Below are 14,085 nucleotides of genomic sequence, written 5' to 3' on the forward strand. Positions count from 1 at the left end.
AGGAGGCTGGCGAGACTTCTGCTTGGTTGCCCAGTTACGTTAAGTAAGGCCACCCAGATGTTGAGGAAGAATGATCTGTCATGTAAAGGAAAACTGAGTGTTTTTGAAACGATGTCTTTTGGCATTCTTAGCAAATGATGCGCTAATCCCCGTGTGTAATTAGATTCATAAGGTTTTGTCATGACACCAAAGCGCTTCATGGAAACATCAAGTCTCCTCTGAAGTCCCTGTTGCGTGTTTGGCTTTTGCCAGCCTTTGTACCATCACAGTAAATGGTATGAACCGAACCACAGTCTTATATAATTTATGTGCTCTCTTTGTTCTTACCAAACAATAACTTTAGTAATTTTTACAGACTTTTATTTAAGATTCTGTTCTGACATTTGTGTGTATGTGTAACTCTTAGACTAAGAAGCATTTCACAAGCAAATTACTGATCACTGACATTAGGGTTTTTTGGACCAAATCCCAGGAATTTCAAGTGACTCTGTAATGTCAGCGTATTAATTAGACCTCTGTAAAGTGAATTGGGCTCATTTGCCTAATTGGGAGTCACCTGAATGACGGCCCAGTACGTAAGCTGGCGTAGATGCAGGGCCAGCGGTTGTTTCTTTTCCAGCTCTTCTAAATAGCTGTGCTAGTGGGGCCGTTGGCTGCTTCTGTCCATCCCATTCCTGTCTGCTGCCCAGTGATGGATGCTGTACACATCTGCACGGCCCATCTGACATTTGCCTGAGACGTGGAAAGGTGTGAGGGTGTTAGGAATCCAGTGCTCACCAAGCAGCCTTTTAAGACACACAGCTTTCTGAAAATGAATCTCCGTAAACCATGGAATTCTCTAGGAGCTCCAGACAAATTTGCTTCTCAAATTTGGCAAGGCAAAAGGTAAAGAAAGAATACCGGGCATTCGTCGTAACCATGAGCTAGAGCCCGAAGAAATTGAGAGTGTGTGCAGTTAATGAATACCCACATGTTGAAACTAAAAGTACGTCTGCCTCTCTTTCCTGCTCAGTTGTGGGGTGATTTTCATGGAAATATGCTTTAGGATGGGAGAAAACCAAATCCCTTGGCCCTCTTATGCTCGGTAGGGCGGAAAACACAAGGAGGAAGGGAGGCTGGTTTTGAGGGGTGAGGCTGGCAGTCGTAATTGACGTAGGTTGCTCTGATGCCAGTTTGACAGATAAATGAACATTTTTGTAGGAGATTTTCAGTGCCTCTGGAAAACTGTTTGCTAGGATGGTACTATCTGTTCTCGCCAGCCAGAAGCAAATGTATCATCCTAATTTTAAACTCACCAGTAATGAAAGCATTTATCTCTAGAAATTCCAGGATATGTTTTTACACAGATGACTGATCACCACCCCTGTCTGTGAAGAGGCGCATCTATCTTAGCCTCACCCTACATGACAGTGTAAACAACCCCCAGCCAAGCGAATGATGCTCTCACCAGACACGAATCGCTCTTCCGACTCTTCTGTGAGTACCTGCTTTGGTATGTTTGGTGAGCACACTGTACAAATGTGGTCTGAACCCTCTCATTCGTCTTCAGCAGTCAGCTCTGCTTTATCCCAGAACCACAAAGTGCTCGTTCAGGCCTGTCCTGCCTGTTCCTTGATGATGAGGAACACAGGAGCCGTGAACCTGACCCCATCCATCACCAGCATGAGCAGTGTTCTGGATGTAAGCTCCATCCTTGGCCAGCTTTGTAGAAGAAACTGGTCAATTTCACAGGAAAGACCTCGCAATAGGATTCTATTTTCTGGGGTTTTCCTAGTGAAAATACTAGTTCTCAGAGACTTAAGAACTGTGTCACCATTTGTGACCTTGGTCAGGTCATCTGATCTCTCTATTGTTTCTTCATCTGCAAATCTGTTTCTGGTTTGCCTCAGAGGTGTTTCCCCAAAACAGTGGAAAATACAATATGAACTCTTGAAGGTAACCTTCCACGCTTGTACTTATCGTTCTATATTGATGTCCTAAAATTAAATGGAACAAATAAGTCTCAGGAGCATCGCCTGTAAGTTAGTATCAAATCCCCTAACCTTCAGGTAAGGGCAATGTTTAGAGCGCCCATCGGGAAACCTGCTTTAAAGCTAACTTCCTGTAATTTTTTTAAAGTTCCAAAATACCAAAGCTCTCAAAGCCTTTCTGTAAATGATCGGTAAATACAAACCCCCTTCTGGGAAATGACACTTTGGACAAAGGTATTATAGATGCGTTATTCATGCATTCTACAAATAGTTATTTAAAGCCTACTGTGAGCCAGGCACTGTTCTAGGCACCGGTGATTCAGCAATAATCAAAACAGATGAATTCCTTGTGCTCAGGGAGCTTATATTTTAGTACGTAATATGAGCCATAAAAATAAATAAAGATAAAATAGAGAAGTAAAAAATTATTCGCACTTTGGCTGTAGAATTTATTTTAATTAACTTTTAGAAAAGACAAGTACATCATTTTTTGACATAATTACCTTGCTTTTCAATACACTTTGTCTGTCTGTCAACAAGCTTTTGTATTCCCTCATTAAAAAAATGTTTTAGGCTGAGCTGGGAGCCACAAATGCACTGTTGTCTTTACTTCTTCATTAGAAGTGAATCCGGGTCCTTCTTGATGGCTAACACGTGTGCGACCTTCCTTGAACTTTTCTATCCATTCATATACACTTCTTAGCGACAAAACACTTTCTCCATACTGCTCACGAAGTCTTCATTAATAACAGCACCAGCTACACCCTAAGACCACAAAAGAACGAATCCCTGCATGCTGCTCTTCTTTCGTGCAAATCACACGTGGGGCATCCATGTTTGCTCGCACCACAGTTACAGATGAACAGATGTAACACGTTCACACCTGCATAGCAGTGACTGGGGAGACAGTTGCCTTGAACGGAAAGCACTGATAAGACAATGTGGCCAACAGAAATTTTAATGTAACCGGAGTGCGGATAATTTTTGACTCACGCTCGTATGTCAGATGGTGATAAATGCCAAGAAAGAACATAAAACTGAGTGAGGGAGATGAGAGGTATATGAAGGAGGGGTGATTTCTTAGACAGGAAGGCCAGGGAAGGCCTCTGGTAAGCTGGCGTGTGAGCAGACAGCTCAATAAGATGCGGAAGAGAATCCCAGAGGAGTCAGAGGCGCAGGGGCCCTGAGACAGCAGTAGGCTTGCCATGTTCAACAACCATCAGGGAGACGCTGTTGCTGTATTAGAGTGAAAAGATGAAAGAGGAACTCAGAGAGATGCCTGTGGACCTCATCACGCAGCGCTTGCAGACCTTGTAAAGGACGGAGCTTTTACTCCGAGTGAGGTTGGAAGCCACTGGAGAGTTCCAGGCAGGGGACTGACATCATTCTGACATGCCGTTTATTAAAAAACACTCTGGTTGCTATGTGAAAAGTAGACTGAAAGGGATAAGGGCAAAATCAGGGAAGACAGGATTGTATTGAAAAGTTCTAGCAAGAAAGAAAGGTGGCTGAGCCAAGTGTGGCAGCAGTGAAAGGGAAGAGACGGGTGATTCTGGAGGTATTTTGAAGGAACAATTCAGGGCTTTGCTGGGAGATTGGAGGTCAGATGTGAAGCAAAGAAGCAACAAGAGTGTCCTCAACGTTTTTCATCTGCTCAGCCAGAAGAGTGGAACTGCCATTAACTGCCATGAGGAACACTGAGGGAGGAGCGGCTCTGCGGGGAGAAAATCAAGAATTTGGTCTGGGACGTATCAAGTCTGAATGGCCCGTTCATGCAGAGAGATTGAGTAGATAGTTGGATATAAAAGTCTATAGTTCAGGAGCAAAGCAGATTTGAGATACAGATTTGCAAGATGTAAGCAAAGCAGTAGTACTTATAGCCATGGGTCTGAATGAGATTGGCAGGTCAGAGTGGAGATGGCTATTGAATGTGAACATAGAAAAGTGCAAACACACTGAGACCCAGGGATTGAGGAGGTGAATAAAATCAAGAAGGGATAGTGAAATGCAACCGACAGTAAAGTAAAATAAGAATCAAGAAAGAAAATGGGACTTCCTGGAGGCCCAGTGGTTAAGACTTTGCCTTCCAATGCAGGGGGTGTGGGTTTGATCCCTGGTTGGGGAGCTAAGATCCCACATGCCTCGCAGCCAAAAATCTAAAAAAACCTAAAACAGAGGCAATATTTTAACAAATTCAATATTGTAACAAATTCAATAAAGACAAAAAAAAAGACAAAAAATAACAAGTGTTGGCAGAGAGGCAGAGAAATTGAAACCCTTGTGCGCTGTGCTGGTGGTAGGAATATAAAATAGTACAACTACTATGGAAACCATTATGGAGGTTCCTCAAAAAATTAAAAATAGGATTAACATATGATCCAGCAATCCCACTTCTGGACACATGTCCAAAATTTAAAGCAGGATCTTGAAGAGATATTTGTACTTCCACGTTCATAACAGCTTATTCACAATAGCCGAGATGTGGAAGCAACTCCGGTGTTCATCAGTGGATGCGTGGATAAACAGAATGTGATATGTACACACAGTGGAATATTACTAGCCTTTAAAGAGGTGGAAATCCTGCCACATGCTGCAATATTGGTGAACCTTGAGGACACGATGCTAAATGAAATAAGCCAGTCACAGAAAGACAAATACTGTGTGATTTCCCTTATGTGGGATATCTAAAGTCGTCAAACTCATAGAAACAGAAAGTAAAATTGTGGTTGCCAAGGGGTAGAGGGCAGGGGAAATGAGGAGTCGTTCAGTGGGCACAGAGCTGCAGTTTCGCAAGATGGAAAAGTTCTAGGGATCGGTTGTACAACAATGTAAATACGGTTAACACTACTAAACTCTACACTGAAAGATGGTTATGATGGTAGATTTTATGTGTCTTTTACCACAACCTTGAATGAATGAATCAATCAAGAAAGAAAGGGCGGCATCCCTGAAGTCAAATGAAGAAAGTGTTTAAGGAAAGGCAGCAATGCACTGTGTTAAATGCTGCTAGAAGTCATAGTTGCTGAATAATGGCCCCCAAAGATATCAAGTGCTAATCCCCGGAATCTGCAGATGTTACCTTATAAGGGTAAAGAGTCCTTGCAGATGTGATTAACTTAAGGTTCTTGACATGAAGTCATCATCCTAGATTATCCTGGTGGGTCCTAAATTCAATGATAACTGTCTTTACAAGAGAGAGGCAGAGGGAGATGACACAGAGAAGAGGAGGAGGTATTGTGACCACAGAGGCAGACATTGGGGTAATGTGGCCACAAGTCAAGGAATGCCAGCAGCCCCCAGAAGCTAGAAGAGGCAAGAAATGGCTTCTTTCCTGGAAAGTCCAGGGTTAACCATGGCCCAGACTTCCACTTAGTGGCACTGATTTTGAACTTCTAGCTTCCAGAACCGTGAGAGAGTAAATTTCTGTTGTTTTAAGCCATGATGTTTGTGGTAATTTGTTACAGCAACCATGGCAAACTAAGACCAGGGTCAAGTAAGATGAGGACAGAAATGACCATTGGACAGAGAAAAAAACAGGGCACGAGCACTTCATCGTCACAAGAGAAGAGAGGCAGAGTTTATGAGCATAGAAGTGCAGGTGGACGGAGGTCGGTGGGGTTGGTCATGGTAGAACATGGGCATTCTCTTCTGGATGCTGCTAATTTTTCAGTGAAATGAGAAGTAAGGTCACCAGCTAAGAATGAGGATGGGGTGAGAGAAGCAGTTTTAGAGGTTCAAGGAGAGAGGAGAAGGTGTGAGAAAAGTCACTGGAAGTTGACTAAGGAAATGTGGAAGAAAAGCTGGACAGCACTAAGGACCCACTTGAAGTTAACATCTGTGAATCTGTGGTTATGTGTTTACTCAACACTCTTAGCTGTTCAAGGGCAGATTGGGAGTTGGATTCAACCAGGGTTGGGGCTTTTAGCAGCTGGTGTGATTGAGGGAGAAAGAGGCAGAGTTGTTTGTTTAAAGGGAGTGACCGCATGATAGACTTTGGGCAATAAGCCAGGGTAAGGTGGCACACAAGCACACGAGGGTTTTGAGGGACAGTGAAAAGGCAGAAGACTCAGTAGATTTGTGTCCTGAATTCTTAGCATTGGGGTGCAGTAGGAGTAAGCTGGAAAGACAGGAAATGAACATGAGAGAAAGGGAAGCTCGAAACCCTTCTTTCAAACAGCTGGTGTCCTCTTGGTCGTAGGGCTTTTCTTCACATTAATCTGCTTTCCTTGGACATTTAGTTTTGGAATTTGGGCTGAAACTTAACTATGTTGAGAGAGTCCCAGAGCTGTGGGATTTAATGATAGAGTGACAGGAGTGAAACTACATTATTATCTCTTGAACAACAAGCAAAAAGAGCTAGAAAAGGAATCAAGCAACCATCCACCTCAGTCCTCTCATTTTACAGAAAAGGAAACTGAGGCGCAGAGGGGTGAAAGGACTTGTTGATGATTACTCAGCAGAGCTGGAACTTAAATCCATACCTCCAGCCTCAGAACTGACCGCTCTCTTTAATACCCCCCACTGATGCGCACATTTTCTCCGCAACATCGATGGGTTCAGTACCTTGGAGAGCCGCGGCCGACAGCTCATCAAGCATCGTCCTGGCTCTGCTACCTCCATGCCCCTCTGTCCTTCCCTTCATATTTTCATCAAAAGACACCACATTTATTAAAAAGAGATAGCCTCTTAAAAATTCCTTGGAAATCTACACAGTTATCTCTTTCTCCTTCCATATAACATTAAACCTATTTTATTAAAATGCAGAGATCTGCTTAGCAAGTCCTATTCACTCACTAATCAAGGAACCCTTGCAGTCACATCTGCTGGCTATTTACATTCTTTGCAAGAATAGTACAAAAAAATAGCTAAGGTGGAAAAATCAAGCCTCGCTTATTTAGTTCCTCTAGTCTAAACAAATTAAACTGTCTCACTGTTGGGTAGTGATCACCATAGGGTACTGAGGGGTCAGGAGAGAAAGTAGGGTACTATTTTTATTTCACTAACAGCCCCTCCCCCATTCTCTTAATAGGGTTTCTCTAATGGTGACCACACATGGGGGTGGGTGGGGGGAAACTCAGTGAGAAATCTGAGCCTTAATAATGCTTCCAGTTTAGGGGGTACCAAAATGTTAGAGATGCTCAAGAAACAGTGAAAAGCGCATCCAACCAGGTATCTTAAACCCAGATTTAAGTTCTTGGTTCTGACCCTGGGTTATAGCTACATTTTTTAAGGCAATTCATTTAACCACTCTAGTCCTTAAGTTTGTTTTTTTTTTTATCTGCGAAATTAGGGTGTTGGTTCAGAGGGTTTCAAATGTCTCATATGTAGCCTCTTTTTCAGGGTTAGCGGCGTACATGTGCAGAGGAGCTGTTTGCTGCCTTGCTCATTCCTAGAAAAATTCTCAGCCCTGATCCTGAAGAGGTCTTGCTTTTATGAGCCCTCGGGGCTGCCATAGCTGGACCAAACGTGTTAAATAAAACACAGGGCGGCTCGGGTTCCACATGTTTATAGATATTTTCTAAACCTGTGTCGCTGATCATTAAAGTGTATGAAATCAGTGGTTATAAAAAATATTTGTATTCTGGGTAGAGTGTTCTGCAAGGTAACTTCTGGGTCCTGCTAAACTCTGAGATGTAATAACACCATGAACTCCGCGGTATAGCAGTCAAGTTCACAGCCTTTCCTTTCTCAGAGCTGCTCTCAGTACCTGGGGACTGGTCTCAAAAGTGTTCATTCTCAGGGCAGGCTAGAAAAGGAAGAAAGTGAGTGGCCATGGTGGTTAAATAGCTCCTAAAAATAGTGTCTACAATTGAAGTGGTTTCAGGACTATATATACACAATCGTCAAACCCTTTCATCAGCACATGACAAAAAAAGGGTGGATTTTAATGTGTGTAAATTATACCTTGATACATCTGACTTTAAAAAATAGTATCTGCAAGATGGCTGGTTCCCAAGTCAACATTTCAGACAGTTCCTTTCCCCCTCTGGAGATGGCAAATAAACAGCTGTCCTGGGGAGAAGAGTCCCTTTCTTAGTTCCCCTCCCCTCCAGCCCACGGTATTTTTGAATCGGTGTGGGCAACATCTGTCCTTATTTCGTGACAAAGTAAAAGCAATGTTACTTGTCCCCTTCTCTTTAATGTCTCACATTTTTCTTCTGTTCACGCCATATAATCAAAGGCATATTGGCATGGCAATTGATTTTATGCACCTAGGGCAGTAGTTTTAAAACCACTATTGATTAAAAGAAGAAAAAATAACTCTGTACTATGTATCAGAGCTATGTGACAGCCTTCAAAGATGTGGTATGAAATTTGGCACTTGAGTAATGGGGAAGCATTAAAATAACTTCCTTTTCTTAAGAATGTGGGGGCGGAGGGAAAGGATAAATCTTGCAGAAAGGGTAATGAGAAAACATCTCAGAAGGTCAGCGTTTACGCAGGACCCAGCAAATGATTATGTATATTAGTTATATTATCTTTCCGGCATGATATTACACACACAAAAATAAGCACTGCCAGAAAGGCACTTGAAAATTATTGTGAAGGTGAACTTGGTCATCTTTCAGTGGTAGGATTATAGGAAATTTTTGTTTTCTGAATCTCTGTGTTTTTCCACTTTCCAATAACAGCTATATATTTCTTTTATAAGAAAAAAAAGTATTTAAAAAAGCAAAGTGTTCTCTGCTGCCCTGGAAGCTCAAGTCATGAAGAGATGAGGCCTTCTGGTTTACGTTGGCAGAGCTGTAGGATTCTGTCTGAGATGAGTGGTCACAGATTGGTTGATGGGGTGACTTGGGGCTGGTGCTACAAAGGTGCTCTCAGTGTCAGACATGTTTACGCTTTCAAACTGAGTCTGTGTGTAACTCTGCACCTGGGAAAAGTTATTGATTATTTCTATGCTGCCCAAAACAACCCAAGCGTGGTGAGAGGGAGGAAGGTGCACCAGTCTCAAGCATCTCTTTTGCCCCAAGAATATGGGGATAGTTAAAGATCAGATGAGACAGAGTTAAGAGTCTGGGAGGCGCCCTTTCGGGGAACCTGCTACGTAAGTCCGTTTGGTACCAAACGAAAGTCAGTGTGAGCAATCTGTATCCAGCAACATTGGTTTGGTGGGGCTGCGGTGAGGGGCGTGGATGATGCTGTGTGCCAGGTACTCCTCCTTAGAAGCAGCAAACCTTCCCTGAGGATCTAGTGGGTGAGGGTTGCTATGGACGACTTTCATTCTTTTACCGGTTATCTGTTGAGCACCTACTATGAACACGACAGACAAGGTCTTTGCTCTGAGTTTACATCCAGGGGAGGAGAGAGTCTGATGGTCAACAAATTAATTCGATAATTCCAGATTCCTATAATACATTGAAGAAAATAAACAGGGTGAGGTGCAGGAAAATGACAGGGGCTGGACAGGGGTCCTTTAGATAGCACGATCAGGAGGAACCTTGGTGTTTGAATACAGGCCCCACCACCCTGGGGCCACGCAGCATTGCAGACAAGCGAGGCAGCGAGCACAAGGGCCCTTGGATGAAACCTAGCGGAGTCTGTTTAACCAGTAAAGACGGACAGATTTAGAGCAATTCTGGAGATAGAATAGCAGGTTTAACAAATATTTATGAGAGCAGTGGCTAGACAAAATAATTCATAACAGCAGTCAGCATGCTGGATTTTTTTAAAGCCAGAGAAATGACTTGGATTTTACGAGCACAGGCTCCTAGGCGGGTGGTCTTGAGGGGCTGAGGAGGGTGCTGGAGTCACAAGGAAGATTCCTCAGCGGAAAAGAGGCTTGAGCTGGGCTATGCGATACAGATGTGCGTGAGGGACGAGAGAGATGGCAAAGCCGTGGCTGCCGAGGGCGTGAGCTGTGTGTGGAGAACGGAGAACAGGCTGATTGGGCTGGAGGTTAGGGCTGGTGATGGAGGGCAGAGTAGCAGGAGTGGAGATTTTGATGGAAACGGTTGCCATGTGTGCGTGGACGCTGCTGGCTTCACACACAGGAAATTCAATCCGCCTGAGCAGGAGGCAGAAGCCAATCAGCCTCAGGTACTAGGCTTATCAGTTTATTCTGTGACCACAGAAAACCTTTCAAACACCGTATGTGGATGTGAGCCTTTCCCTCCGGAAGATCCCAATGAAAGAAAGTGCCGTCCTAGAGTCACTGAGGTGGCCCACGGCACGCTCACATCCGCCCCATGGCCAGTTTCCTTACAAACTCAGCGTAACAAGTACACGTGCTTCTTGGTCATGCACATGAAACGCTCAATAAATTCTTGTTAACTAATTTTATATCACAATTTATTTTCAAATAATCACACTTTTTAAGGCTGTCAGCACAAATGGGAAATTTCAAAACTGGATGTAAAGATTTACCCATCCTCTCCCCCCAGCAGGAAAGATTTCCCCTCCTCTTTGGATTGTTTCGTGAGTTCTTGCTTTTTATTAAGGTCTTGCTTAGTAGTCATCGTTGGTCACGATCGCAGGTTTTCCCCTTTGCCTTTCTCAGTCTCTGCTTCCCTTTCCATGTTCCTTCTTGTGAGGATTGGCGATTTGGTATGCAATGCTTCTAGCTCACTGTGCTTAGTGGTTGCTTAATAAATGGTGGTGGTCACTCTCTCTGTTCGTGCCTGCTGCTTGTATAGCACTCCAAAATTTACAAAATGCTGTCACAAATGTTAGACACGTGTGTGCAGTCTTGGAGCTGTTATCCCCACTTGACAGCTGAGCCACTGAGGCCCAGAAGGAGCAAATGACTCCCCCCTCTATAAACAGCTGGGAGTATCAGCCCGGACTAGAAACCAGGTCTTCTCCTTGCACCTGTTTCTCCATTTTTGTACCATCTCTCAGTTGCATCCCTGGGAATATCCCCGGACAACACAGTGATAAAAAACAAACCTGGATGGAGGAGGTCCGATTCTTACTGGGGGGCTGTATTGGGAAGCTCAGCCAAGGGACTCTGGTGTTACCATTTTGTAAGCCTACGGAGCCATCTGAGGGGTGGCGAGGAAGCTCGGGCAGGCAAGTCTTCCTGGACTCCAGGGGCTGCCTAAGGCTTGAGATCCACGGAGGATTTAGGATTAAAGCTGTGGTTTTCTAAGAGAAATTAATTAATCAATACATAATTTCCTTCAAAGAGGCAGAAGGCCGCTGCCTGTCAGATCCGCCTTGGCTGCTCTTGTGGAGTATTAGACTTCAGTAGGTTCACAGAGCCATCTCTATGGAAACAGGCACATTTGCAGGAACCCTACGGATACGTGGTCTGGGCTTCCATCGTAAAAAAAAAGAAAGGGAAAGAAAAAAGAAAACCCAACATACGCCATATAAAATACTAATCTTGTTTCCTTGGGGCAAACAAAGCCCATCGAACATCTAAAAATGCCAGCTCCTATGTGTGGACACAAGCCGTTTCCTTGTCCAAGGCGCAGATGAGAACTAAAAGCTTACGTGTCACTTCTTAAGCTGCAACATGGCCTGTTCACGCCTGCTTCATTTTACAATATCCGTGAAATCCATGACTTTGAGTCAACATTTTTCATGGGTTATGTGTTTGTCAAGGTCGTTAAAAGCAGCTTACCAACGATCCTCTTTCCAAGAGGAAGGCTGCATCTGTAGATACGCTGTTTCAAAAACAACAGTTTGCTGGAAAGCGGAGACCTGTCGTTTCAAGTGATGGTTTCTGGTAGCAAGAGAGACAGGGAAGCTTGCTGTGCCTTGCTCTCCAGCTACACAGCCTGGACGGCTCCCGTGCTGATCTGAGGAAGTCAGACAGCATCTTGTCTTTCTCCCGCTTGGTAAGTGGCACCGTCCCAGAAAAACCACTGGAAACAGTCCACAGAGGATTGATGGCTCCCTTGGCTCATGCTCTTGCCTCTTGGTCCCGGAGCGCTTTCGGTCCGGCTTCCACACCAGCCCGCATCTGCCTTAGCGCTCCCTGTAGCCACACAGACTGTAAAAACTGCTATTACGTTTGTGAAAATGGCCAACCTATACCATAGTCCCCAGATTAGGATCCGTCTGCTGCCTCTAAAAATGTGAATTGAGATGGGCTAAAGGAAAAACTCTTTCCCTGGGGAGCCTGCTTTAGAAACAGCCTTCTTGCCCACATTCTGACTTAATTGAAGTCTCCTCCAACTAGGGATGCAGGGCTTACTTCCCTAGAATTGTTGTGAGGATTAAATAGGATGATGCTTTAAGGCACTTGGCCCAGTTCCTGGCACATGGCAAGCCCTTGGCTATGAAGCTATTATTCATTTTCAGTCTGAATTCCTGGTCCTCCGCTGAAAGAACAGAGCTTTTGGCCTGTAAAACCGAATTCTCGGAAATGGGGAGCACTAAAAGATGGGGAGGGGAGACAGGAGGAGGGGGAAGTCACTTGGAAGCCTCCTGTTCTGTTTTGTTTATAAATTCTTCACCTTAGCCAGCATCCTGGTGTCCGAGTCTGTGCGTTCTGGCCGCCTGTGGACTCGCTGAGGCTCCGCAGGGGAGGGCACCTTCCTGTGCCTCCCTCCCCTCTCTCTTCCCTCTTCCTATGCTCAGCGGTGCCTCCTGGAGTCCAGTATCATTCCACAGCCTCTGTCTCCAAGCCCTTCCATTCCTAAGCCGGTGTGCACATACCCTACCCTACACCTGCCTCTTCCCCCAGCTTGCTCTCTACTCACCTCCTTTCTTATTCTCCACCTCTAACCTCTCCACTGCTCCTCAGAAATGCGCAAAGGCAAGGGAGGAAGCCACAACATTGTGGCACCCAAAAAATCTTCATGACGCCTCCAATTGTTAAAACACATGGTTGGGAAAACGTGAGCCAGCAAGACGAATTCCACCCCTGATGCCCTCGGCCTTGAAAGTGTGGAGGGAAAAGCAACAAGCTTCACAGATAAATCCCGTATTGATTTTAAACGTCCCTCGTGGCTGGAGAACCAGAAGAAAATTCGTGTTTGCTGAGGAGTAGAGATTTCAATGTGCTATTTTGATATTTTCAAGTCAAAATGGCCAAGGGGTATTAGAGGATAATGCCTGACAAAAAACTACCCTGAAACCTGGCAGGCTATTTGAGAATTCTTATTTGATTCACAGTGTAGCCACTATTTACACGTTTACTAGTGTTCTGACTCTGAAAGCCCTTCACGGGAAAGGATATTAACTCTCCTCCCTATGTAGAATCTAATCCGTTTGGTGACGATGTACTTACTTGTTGCAGAATAAATTAGAGTAGGGACCAAAAAATGAGTGGTGGAATGACCAAGCTCAAACTTGGGTTGTGGGTGTGAACAGTTAACAAAGACATTTTTGTTAACTCATTGTAGAAACTCTGAAAAATTGTAGAAACTAATTGTAGGAACTCTGAAAAATTCTAAATTGGAATCGTTTGAAATTAGTCCTCTAATTTAAAAGCAACTACTAACCGATCACCAACGCTAGGGCTAACGGAGAAATGAGAATCATAAAGATATCATCAAGTGACTGGGAGACGATAACCTCTAACTTGTTTTCTAGACCTAGAAATTGTTTGTTTTATTGCCAGTGTAAGCCTAACCTGCAAATATACAAAACAAATAAATCTAACACCCTCAGCATCTACTGCAAATATCAAAACACAGTTCAGAAAAACACACAGTTGTAATTAAAATGAACAGCCCTAGGGAAGCCTGTCTGGATCTATGCTTAAGAAGCACCATTAAAGTATGAAAACAGTGGAACCCTCCATCATCAACCTACAGTCTCTAAGGCAAAGATCCCTCCATCAAAACATTTATTTATCTTTGTGCCACAGAAATAAGGGGTTGTGTGTTTATTCCCAAGCCTAAATGACAAGAAAATGTATGGTTTCTTAACAGAAAAGTTCCTCCTGAAAGCAATTAAAATACTGGATGTATTTTTAGAAAAAAACCTCATCTGATGGTTATTATTCCGTAACAGGCCTGTCCCTCATTTGGGGGGGGGGGTCGGGGGGGTACTCTTATCAGTTGAAACGAATAAAATGTCTTCTGTTATTATGCTTGGATTTGGAATTCAGGTGGGATAATTCGGACATTCTTGCAGAGTTCCACCAATCTGTCACACACAAGCTCGGTCATTGTTCTGGGGGTTTTTGTTGTTTGTATTTTTTTTTTCTCACTGGCAG

At 43.9% G+C, this 14,085-nt stretch overlaps 1 protein-coding gene across 3 annotated transcripts in view; it reads left to right on the plus strand.

Moving 5' to 3' along the window:
* Positions 1-14,085, plus strand: part of GNG2 (G protein subunit gamma 2) — a 116,290-nt gene that overhangs the window by 67,483 nt on the left and 34,722 nt on the right. The gene's annotated exons all lie outside the window — the stretch shown is intronic.

The sequence above is a fragment of the Hippopotamus amphibius genome, chromosome 2 (genome assembly GCF_030028045.1).
Source record: "Hippopotamus amphibius kiboko isolate mHipAmp2 chromosome 2, mHipAmp2.hap2, whole genome shotgun sequence".
NCBI classification, from domain to species: Eukaryota; Metazoa; Chordata; class Mammalia; order Artiodactyla; family Hippopotamidae; genus Hippopotamus; species Hippopotamus amphibius.